Here is an 11,476-nt window from a genome sequence, read left to right as displayed (position 1 = left end):
AATCCTAGGAGAGACATTCTAGTAACTATGGACATTGAAGCGCTTTACAGCAACATTCCACAACTAGAAGCTGTAAATGCTACCAGTTGGTTTATTGATACCTATGCTATTCCGTGCCCTAAGATGTTTATCCTTGAACTTTTGAAAATAGCCCTGAAGGAAAATATCTTTGAATTTGGTGATACTATCTTTCGCCAGGTTAAAGGAGTTAGCATGGGGGCCTCTGTAGCACCGTCCATCGCTAATATCTACATGGCTGCTTTCGAAGCCAAATTCATCTATAATGAAATTGCCCCGTTTTTTGAGTCTATATCCCACTGGTCCAGATATATTGATGACATCTTTTTTATCTGGACCAGTGGGAAGGATGCTCTTGAAGATTTTCTGAAATGGATAAACCTAACAGATACCAACCTCAAATTTACGGCACATTTTGATGTTAATAGTGTTGAGTTTCTAGATTTGCTAATTAAACATCAGGGCAACAAACTTATTGTTGACCTCTACGTGAAACCTTCTGCATGTAATACATTACTCCACTTTAAAAGCTTTCATCCCAGGAGTCAGCGTCAGAGTATACCTTTCTCTCAATTCTTAAGAGTGAGAAGGAACTGTTCCAACCTAGTGGATTTTGATCGACAAGCCATGATAATGAGGCAAAAATTTCAAAACCGTAGCTATCCACATAGACTAGTAAGAGACTCTCACAAAAGAGCAAGATTCTACGACCGTGACCATCTTTTGAGAGCAAAAATCCCTAAAGAAAATAGCCAGCTAGTTTGTATCACCAAGCACTCCACACTGGACAATAGTGTGAAACAGATCATTAATGCCAGCTGGCATATATTGAATTCCAATCCCACGTCCAAGGACAAGCTCCCTAAACCCCTATATGCGCACAAAAGAAATAGAAACTTAAAGGATTTGATAGTGCATTACCGTTTTACGAGCAAAAATGTTCAATCTGAATTTGTACAAAGATCACTGGTCAGTAATTTTCCTGTTAAAGGTACTGTAAAATGTTCAACCTGTAAATCTTGCAGTACGATTCTAGGAGGTGAAACTTTCGAGCACAACGGATGTCGCATGGATGCACTTGACATGTGGAACTGCAAAACTCCTAATTGTGTTTATTTTATTCTGTGCCCATGCAATTTGGGCTATGTCGGTGAAACTTCCAGACCCATTCAAACCAGACTAACTGAGCATCGTTCAGCGATACGCACCAAAAAAACTGTACCTCCATTAGTCAAACACCTCCTTGAATACCAACATGCCCCTGATGACTTCAGATGGCGCATTATTGAAAAGATTAGACTCCCAGACAGTAAAGGCGGATGTAAGGTCCAAAAGAAAAGAGAGGTCTTCTGGATCTTTAGTCTGGGCACCTTTAAAAATGGGCTAAACAGTGAAATCCCGTGGGAAAATGCTATCTTTTGATACCTGTTTTTCTCATTTTGAGTTTTGGGTTTTCTTAGCTGGTCATAGAACCTTGAACAATAATATCCTGTGTCTCGTTGTCTCTTTTATCGGTTCAGGTTTTACTTTACCAATTCTGCTTCTATTTTAGTATTTTATGCCCCCTTTTCGGTTATTTTGGTTTCATATATAATACATCTTGACCCTTATCTTTTCAGCCCCCTTTTTTTCTATTATTGGTAGTATATGTTTTATCATTCTCAAGTCATTCCTGTTTTTACTGGGAATTTGCTGTTTATTCTCATTAATGGTCTTCTTTCTCCCCACTAACGACTTACTCTTAAATCCCTTAATAAATAAAATCTTTAGAAATTGCCGATAAATGGGGTATGACCACACATACTTCTTTGGTTGTTCGAGCCACTATGGTCGTTCAGTCCATCGTTTGTGTTCATTGCGGTCCTCCTCGGGTTTATCTCTTTTAGTCCCTCATCTACATTCATTATTGTTTACACGGTGAGTCCGTCTTCACCTTTACCGTGTGAAGTACATCCTGATTCTGCTCTATAGTCCCCTATCCACTTCCTACGGAATCACAGGTGTGCCTGCTTATCTACCAGCCTACGCTGTATTTATACATCCGCTTTGGTAGGTCAGTTTGACCATTTATTTGACATCCTGACAGCATGGCGGACACAGACGCTATATCGCCGGACGCTATCCCGCCGTTCTTCTTACGGCACCATCCTGCTTTAACTACTCGTGAAACTTCAAGGTAAACGTTGCCCCTGCAATCCCCGTCGACGTGCTATTTAACCTACTTGCGCGACTCAGCTTTTTAATTGAACATTCACTCTATTCTTTTTTAGTGGCCGATCGACTGACGGCTTGTCTATCAGACATACTCGGACCTTCCTTACTATTGAACCCTGAAAGGTATGCGCCGCTGTCACGCGCAGCGCTTTGATAGTTTCCCTTATCGGAGGTCCTTTAAAATTCCAACTTACCATTATATGTATACAGGCATCAGTCCTTCAGTAGCCGATCTTTAGGCAATTCACGTGAAAAAGGAATTTTCTCGCTATCACGGGCCGTTTTTATCACTTACAAGCCTGTTTCTACTTAAGGTAATTACAGCATTCATTTATATGCACGTAGTACCTCGGCACTGCATTGTTATACGAACCTCATACTATGCGGGTCTCTCTTTCTCTTTTGCGTAGCTGGCTCCGAGATTCTAATTGTTCTACACCATCCTCTTGTGCGGGCTCTCTATCTATATAGCGTCCTGTAGCCCTCTGAAGATTTTCTGGATGGTATGTAAAGGTGTTGGTTTATTTGCCTTGTCATTTTATTTGTCCACGTATACCAGCCTCTACGTTTGGCTTTATTCAGTTATGTGTCAGGCCTGATTTGTAGGTATTGCCATATCATTCTAAATCAAAGAAACAGTTTGGTTCTTTGGTTCTATTCAAGTATAGTCTTTTTGTGTGTGTGAATAGGGAATATCATTGTGCGCATTGTCCTGTCACATGTTTCTTTCCCCATAAATTAATCTCATCATTTAACTAGTGCCTTTACCTATTTCTCTCAATTGATCCTTGAATCTGATCCTCTGTCTCCACATGTTAATGTTATCCTATGTGAGATTAATCATTAATTTTCTTTTAAAAGAATGTCTAGTGCTCATGTGGCCCAGAATCGATACTTCTCTTGATCATTTGATAATTTATATGCTCTAGGAATGTCTATGACGTGATGACCCAGATATCTGCTGAGCATCCAATAATTTGATCGTCCCCCTAACACATAGGGTTTATGAGATTCTCCTGATAACAGTGAGTAACATAGGCTGTTTACCACTTGGTTATCTTTTTTTAATATTAACGGTCGAGTGTGACACGATCTATCCAGATGACGACAGCCATGGTCTATGTATGAATATGTATACATTGGAGATAACTGTCTGTACATATGTATAAGTTTATGTTTAGCAAGTAGTTTTATTTCTCTATCATGATTGTATAATTACAACTTGCTGGGTCAGTATTAATATTCCTTTGAAAATTAGATAATGGATATTTGCTTCTCTTTGAGTATGGCACAATGTTTTCTTATAACTACATCAAATGGTTGTGGCAACTTGATATTTTATTTCTTCTCTTGACAGTGATCACTTAGGTGTTTAAATTCTTGTCTTTTTGATTAAATGCTAGACTGTTTTCTTTATGAATTGCTTATGAGGTAACGTGATATGTAGTATATGGTTTTTGATATTATTTTTTAATATATATTTTAGATATCAACACGTTTGGGTGGCTCCTGAAGAAGGCGTCCTTACGCCGAAACGCGCGCCGAATTACACTCGCCACAGTGTGATTTTTATTAATTAAATGAGTTTTATTTTCAGATGTATTACTAGGAATGAAATGTATGTTTTTTATTACTATGTCCACTTTATATGTTTATGAAAATGTTAAATATTTGTATGATTTTTAATTGGTTATATTAAAATCTTGTCTTTTTTAATTTTTCTTGTTCACCTTTAGTTTGTACTGTCATTTGATGTTACTTGTTTTGCCACTGTTATTTATTGCCTAGGGTTTTACTCACACACTGTTGTCCCTGCCCTAGGATTTCACTGACATCAGTATCCAGGGGGTCCTTGTTTTTTGCAATCCCATCAGCATCAGCAGGCCATCCCCAGTCAAAACAATCCACTTCTGCACCTGTGGCTGTGGCACAAGTGACCTCTGAGCCGTTAAAGACACCGGCAACCGGATCATCTGCACCAGACACAACAGTAACATTGGATGCTGAAGAGGATTGGCTAACTTGGCTTGGGTTTGGTTCTCAAAAGGTCACAGCAAAAAGTAAGCAAAGTGGAGGAACCTTGGAGGACCTTGAGTCGATGGTGCAGGACTATCTGAATGACTCAACAGAGGTCTATGTTAATGCTGACCCATTGGCGTATTGGCAAGGGAAAAAAGATTTGTGGCCACAGCTCTCCAACCTGGTTATAAACTACTTGTCTTGCCCACTCGCAAGCGTGTCTTCTGAACGTGTTTTCAGTGCTGCTGGTGGCATTTTAACTCCCAAACGGAGCCGCCTCTCGCCCAAAAATGTGGAGAGGTTAACAATGATCAAGATGAATCAGCACCTCATACCACCAGATTACAAAGTACGAGAAAGCACGCCGCATGAAGACGAGGAGGACAGCAACGTAGATGAGGGAATTTGTTCTCTGTTCGGTGACATTGACTTCACCCTGCCTGAATTTGCAGAGTATGATGACGAACTCTTATTCTTATTCCCTGACACCGAGCCCTGAAAATGAGACAATGAATCAATAACTTTCTTTTTCGTCCTTATTCACTTTTATTCCTGTGTGTCTGTCTTTCTTTGTTTTGCACAGTTAATTTAATTCAAACTTTAATCACCTAATCACAAAAACAAGCCCATCAGCAGAACTGTCTTCACTTGTTTGCTTATTGATTTGAAGGTGCCGCAGTCTGCATTCCTCAGGTTCACAAGTTCAGAAGAACATGCTACTCTATCCTCCTCCTCCAGACTCCTATTTCCCTCAAAGCAGAGGGCTGGATTACGCCCAATGAAGAAAGACTCAGCACTTGTGTGGGTGTTCTACTTCTTTGCGGGTGAGTTGACGGCTCTGGGGCCATTGCTGGGAAGCTCTAATACTGGATAAAAGTGGTTTGGACCAAATCGAAGGCGGAAATTTGTTTGCGTTTTTGCTGACTTGCTTGCCTTTGAGGTGCTCTTTGGGGGGGTTCCGGCTGTTTGTGGGTGAGTTTTGGGGTCTGGGAGCACTGCTGGGACAGTCTAATCTTGATTGCATTTGCTTTTCAGGAAATCCGTGGTGGAAAACGGGAGTTATGACCTAGCTGCACAGCGCGTTTGGACCGAAGGATGAGAAATGTTGTAAGTATGAAATTTTCCTTTTTGGCTGTTTGGGGGTGTTGTGCTTTTTTGCGGGTGGGTTGGCGGGTCTTGGGGCTTTCCTGGGAAGGTCTAATACCGGATAGAAGTGGTTTGGACAAAATCCATAAGGAAAAGCCTTTTGGCATTTTTTGTAACTTAGGGTTCGTTAGGGTTAGCCCTAGCAGCAGTATTGCATGTGCTTCGGGGTGTTCTAGATTTTTGCAACTGAGATCTGGGGTCTTAGAGCACTCGTGAGAATGTGTAATTTTGGTTGCAAGTCATTTGAAGAAAATCCATGGTGGGAAAGGGGGGATTTGGCATAGTTAAAGAAAGCCTTTGCCACTATTCTTAACCTAGGGCTCATTAGGGTTAGCAGTATTTCTATTGCATGTGTTTGGGTGGGGGGTTTTTCGAGTCTTGGAGCGATGCTGCCTATGTACTTTTGCTTGCTTGCAAGTGGTTTGAATACAATCCACGGTGGGTAAGGGGGTATTTGGGCCTACTTTTACTTTCAAAGTACGTTTTGTCACCAGTTTTCTGCTAGGCCTCGTCTTTTGAGATCTGATTGGGCGTCTTCTACATTTTTGCGACTGGCTTTAGTAAGGGTCTGGGTGGGAGCACTGCTGGGAATGTCTAATTTTGTTCTAAAACACAGTTTACAGTACACCTAGCTTGAGGGGAAAGATCCGCTAAATTAATTTGCCCATACTTATTTATCCTTCAAAAGGTGACTCAGACAGAGTACGCAATTTCAAAAATATTGTACTGTCTATTAGGAAAAGCAAAGTGTGACTTTTTGCACTACACAGCGTACATACCTTATATTTATTTATCAGTGGTGTTGTAATATCACTTCCTGTTTTTCGTTCAATAATTACAGGCCGGGTTTCAGTCTGTGCAATGGGAAAAAAGGATGGAGTTAGGGTTCACAATAGCGAGCCGCAATTCAGCATCCGCCAGGCAGGCAGTGGACAGGGTGTCCTCTGGTCACCAACATTGATGGACGAAGCGTCAGCTGGAATGGAGGAGTGCCGCTAATAAGAGGAATTGTTTGCTGCATGCAACTTACTTACCAAATTCAACAGGACAACTACAACAACATACAGATACAGTATCCATTGTTTTCTTCTATGAGTGTGACTGCATTTCTTGGATCTCTCTGCTTCTAAATTGATCCCTACAGCCATTCTATAGGTTTTACTTTGGCTATTTTTTAAACCTAATTTAATTTAAGAAGTGTTTCTCTGAGCGCAGAGATAGGCAAGTGAAAACGCTGCAGCCCTGTACTGTCGCATTCTAGTACTACTTACTTTTCAGTAACAATGCATGCAGTAGTGCATGCACTTCCTTTATGTCACTTAAAAGATTTATGGTTAGCTTTGTACCCAAAGATTTATTTATCTTCAATTATTGTTTGTCCATGCTGTGCTTTTTTTTTCTTCTCTCAACAAAACCTACCCAAAAAGAAACCCCCATTCCCATCCATTTTCCAAACCCTAACCCTCTTCCCCGGGCTGTGTGGTTTTGCTTGATGTGTGACTAAATGACATCAATAATTCCACACACTTGCTGGGGAGGATAAGGTCATAGCAACAGGCTGGTGAAGGAATCCGAGGATATATTCTAGACTTACTCAGCTTCAGTACTATTTCTTGTAGTAGTAGCCAATGTCAAAGAAATCCAACACAAGTACAAGTTATACTTTCAATACTTTACCATTTGTTAGGCTACATTGTGGCACTGTTCTAGTGTACTGTCACCTGCTATATTCTCTATTGTACCGTTGTAATGCTACAGTAAGGACAAACCAGGTTTCATTTTCTTTTTTTCCATAGGCATGCAACTGCCACTGTGTCACACCACTAGTACCACCGCAATGAGGAGGACATTTCATCTGCCCAGGATTGCCAACCTTAATCGCCATTTCCCTTGGAGCCAGCCCTGGGCCTAGCCCTACTTTCAAACACAAATTACAGGTAAAATAAGCGTTTGGTGGGAGGTAGTATAATGGAGTATTAGGAGAGACGAGAGATTGACGGTAGTACTACTAAAGTCCTAGGAGTCTTCAGGAAAACAAACTTACTGTTAAACCCCCACCCACCAGACTCAAAAGCAGTAAAAAACAGGTATGGTCAGATAAAGTTTCAAAAAGTATATTTTTGTAGCCCTAACAAAATAATCTCCCGCAAGACCCTCCCTAACCCCAACGATTGTCCTTCAAAAGTCCCAAAAACAACCCAACTCCCAATTCCCACCCCCAAAAGTCTCTAAAAAAGGGGCAAGGGACACTACGGCAGGGTGCTGTTGACTTTAGCAGCAAGGACATCATACTCCTTGCGGAGGGTGGCATGGTCGAAGCGGAGGCCCTCCACCAAGTTCTTATAGGTTAGGACCTCCTGCTCCAGGTAGGACACTCTGAGGCATAAGCGGCGCGTGCGTGCCTTGCAACTCCTGTGGGGGGCAGCTGCTGTCTTTGCTGCTCGGCGGTGGCGGTTGGCTTTGGTAGCCCGGCTACGTACCGCTGGAGCACTGCGCTGGATGGCAGCCCGTGGGGGCACGGAGGTGGATGCAGCTGTCCCAGTGGATGTTGTTCTTGTACCGGTAGACTGCGTGTCCTCCTCCTCCAGGGCCAACAGCCGCCGTTATTCAGCGACAGTGGCATCCAGCCTCCGTTGCTGGGCCACTCGAGCCAGCTCGCTCCTTGATGACTGTTTGATTTGGAAGGAGCAACTTTATGAAGAAAGAAAGACATAGTCTGTAACCAATGCTCCTTAAGATTAACACAAAATGATTGAGCAGAAAGTTGTGTCACAGTACAAGTAGCAAATAGAAAGCATAAGTACATAACTATTGAGGACAGTATCTATCTAACCTCCCACTTCTTCATCCTTGCTCTAACATTAGTGGGAGTTTAAGGAACAAATTCTACGAGCACTATGGACTTCCATTACAGTCGACTATGACAGTACACCAGTCTTATTCTTCTTCTTCTCTCTTGTTTAGGAAAATTGGTATGTTATCTTATGCAAGCCGGCATAATGCCAGCGCAGTGAACTTGCACCGGAGAAAAACAGATGCACACCATGATGAGTGAGACAGACTTGGGTTACTGTACCGGTCCAGTACATGCAGGTGGTGAAGCTCTTACTTTTCTATTACGGGTGGCACTGAGAATACTCTGCTAAAAGGGCTACTGCCTAATTAATTTAGCTTTCACCCTACAGTGCAAATGAGTACTAGAAAAGGAAAATGAAGAAGCTAAATAATCTGATTATCTATCACTTCACAAGGGGTGTATTTTATGACATATGGGATGACTTTAGGTGCTTTGCTTATTATTGAGTGAACAGTGATACACCCACACATGAATGACGTACTACTACTAAACTAAAGTTATTAAGAGAGGTAGGGAGTGTCCACCGTAATAACCGGATATATGCTGTGCTTGCAGTTGCAATACAAACTACTGCTACTATTCATGGTAGTATTTGGACAAAATTACAACTTCTTTTCCTTGCCTTTCCTACACTGGAACGGACGTGCGGGTGCGGTGTTACATGCTCTTCAAAGTAACACTTAGTTCATCCAGTGACCGTCTACACTGTCTAGATACACATATGCTATCTAAGAGTCAGATAGTACCATGATCCAGGCATCCATCCATTCAAAGTATATGCACACATACAGTTTCTGTTTCACCCACCCAGGCTGTTCTCCTTCCACCCATCCTTGCTTCATCATTCACCCAGCCATGCACCATACCATATTCTTTCCTTCCCAGCCACCTCTGGGACCAAGCAAACACATATCATTCTTCTTTGCCAGTCATCATTAAATTTCTCGTCCTTCCACACTTACTTACACCCTTCTTTCGCTTTTCGTTCATCCCATCCATCAAGTTCATCTCAGATCTGATTGGGATTCTTCTCGCCAAAAACTTCACAGCTAAGTCGAAGTACATTTAGAGGAGGCTACTACCTGGTTGATTTATAATACACCCGTGCAGAAAGCACACTCTGCAGTCTTCAATCTCAATAAGTAAGGAATATATAGCTTACCTCTGCCTGCCACCACCGTGTTAACCCTCACAGGCACATCCGGCACTTGCACCGCCTCCTCCCCAGAGTTGTTCCCCTCGTCCAATACCACCACCTCCGCGCTGGCCCGGCCACCAGATGTTCCACCTACAAAGCACATTTAAGAATGTTAGAATACACCACTCACTACTATATAATATTTGGTCTAGGAGGAATAAAGAAATGTGAAAAAAACAGAATACAATGTAATAATTTGTGACTGTCTACTCTAAAGTAAAAATGTCCCTTTTTCCAGGGAAGGCTGTTGTCTTGCTGCACTTTTTGGCACAACTGATGAATGCTTGCTTTTTATTTTTAACACGCACCACTTTTTCTCCTAACAGACAGAAGCTTGACTTCTAAGAACACGAGCAGGATCAAGTTCAAACCAGGTGAGAGCTCGGCTCGACCACAAGAAATGTGTCCAATTAATCGTCAGCACTAAGCACTTTTCCATTTTCAGTTAAACATTTAGTTTTATGACAAACTTGATTTTAATAAATGTGTTTACTTTTAATAAAGCTTTTAAACTTAAATAGACTCTGTGGTTTTTGGTCCTCCAGACTAGAGTGGATGAGCTAAAGGTTTTGGAATTTTTGCAAGCATGAGTCTGTGCCTCTGACATCATTTGGGATCAATCATCAGTGACTTTGGGAGCTAAATGACTCTGCCACACTTTCTAGTCAGTAAGAAGATTGGGGGTTCAACTACAAAGTCTGTTATCACTGAGGTATGTGGAAAGTCTAACAGCACCTATTATAATTGATAAACTAAGCAATGCATTATTTAGTGTCCATAGTTCTATTTGTGCAGATTTGTCCCTACAACAGTAGTAGAATGGATTGTCCGACTATCCAAACCAAAAGTAAAGTAGTATCTTATTCTTTCTTGGTGGTCATTCACCTTTTTATTGTTGGCAATTGTCAAAGCATAAACATTTAGGAGACTTGAAAAGACATTATGGGCAATCCCAGAGGACTGCACTCAGTGCATAGAGCTATTGCTGACTAGAATGGGAGTCCAATGGAATTGCCAAATTTGCAATCTTAGTTAGCTACACAGACAGACTAATAAGAATAATCTAGTAATACCACAGGGAGTCATAGTCGAGGCAGGATAAGAATTTAGATCCAGTCTACAGGAAGATCAAAGACGATTTAGAAAAAATCGAATGAGGAACGCTAGGAAAAAATAGGTACTCTATATTAAAATTAAAACTTACTGGGGCCAGCAAAGGAGCCCTCGCCTGCCCGATCCTGGCCTGCATCCTGTTCAACAGCACCCTCCTCCTCCTCCTGTGTCCTCTTGCCCCTGGGGGGAGCTGATGTACAACATGAAAGAAAGAAAGAAAGACCAGAAAACATGGATGATATTTGTCAACCAAATCAAACATTTCAAAAGAACAATAACAAAGAATTTTGGCGAAATAGCAAATAGACAACTATTCCACAGGATATATTGACCGATCTCATGTGGTCTACGTTATTAGTATTGCTTGATTTACGGACCGTCGACTTGAAAAGTTCTTATGTAACTCACTAAATAAAGTACTAAAAAGGTTTGCCTAGGATTGGCAGGCAGCAGTCCGCAGCACGCGAAGTGACAGACAAAGTCCATCGCGATTGCAGATCAGCAACAACACTAAAGTTTCCTACTACATTAACCAGTCATTAAAAAAAATACTCAAACTATCAATCCACCACCACTATTTCTTCTTATCGCCATGTGTACAAAGGAAGGACTGGACTTGAGTCTGTGGGGGCTGATTAAGAAGCCCCTTGCAGCTCTTTTGCTCCATTGTTGCGTGACTTTTGTGACGCAGCGGCAGAACAAAAGAGGCGCAATGGTGCGGCGTATATTAACAATGTGACGCATATGGGAGATGCATCACGTTGTAAAGCCCTGCGCCATCAGGGGGCGTTCCGGCGCAAGGGAGGGCGTTCCTGTGCAGAAACGCATCCTAAAAGTGGCTGAGGGAAATCTACAAGATTTCAATACGTCACTTTAAGGACAATGATGTGTGACTCAAACCCTGCGCCTGC

This window comes from Lissotriton vulgaris, chromosome 3_1 (genome assembly GCF_964263255.1).
Source record: "Lissotriton vulgaris chromosome 3_1, aLisVul1.2, whole genome shotgun sequence".
Classification (NCBI taxonomy): domain Eukaryota; kingdom Metazoa; phylum Chordata; class Amphibia; order Caudata; family Salamandridae; genus Lissotriton; species Lissotriton vulgaris.
The sequence above is the reverse complement of the archived record's forward strand: the minus strand, read 5'-3'. Positions refer to the sequence as shown.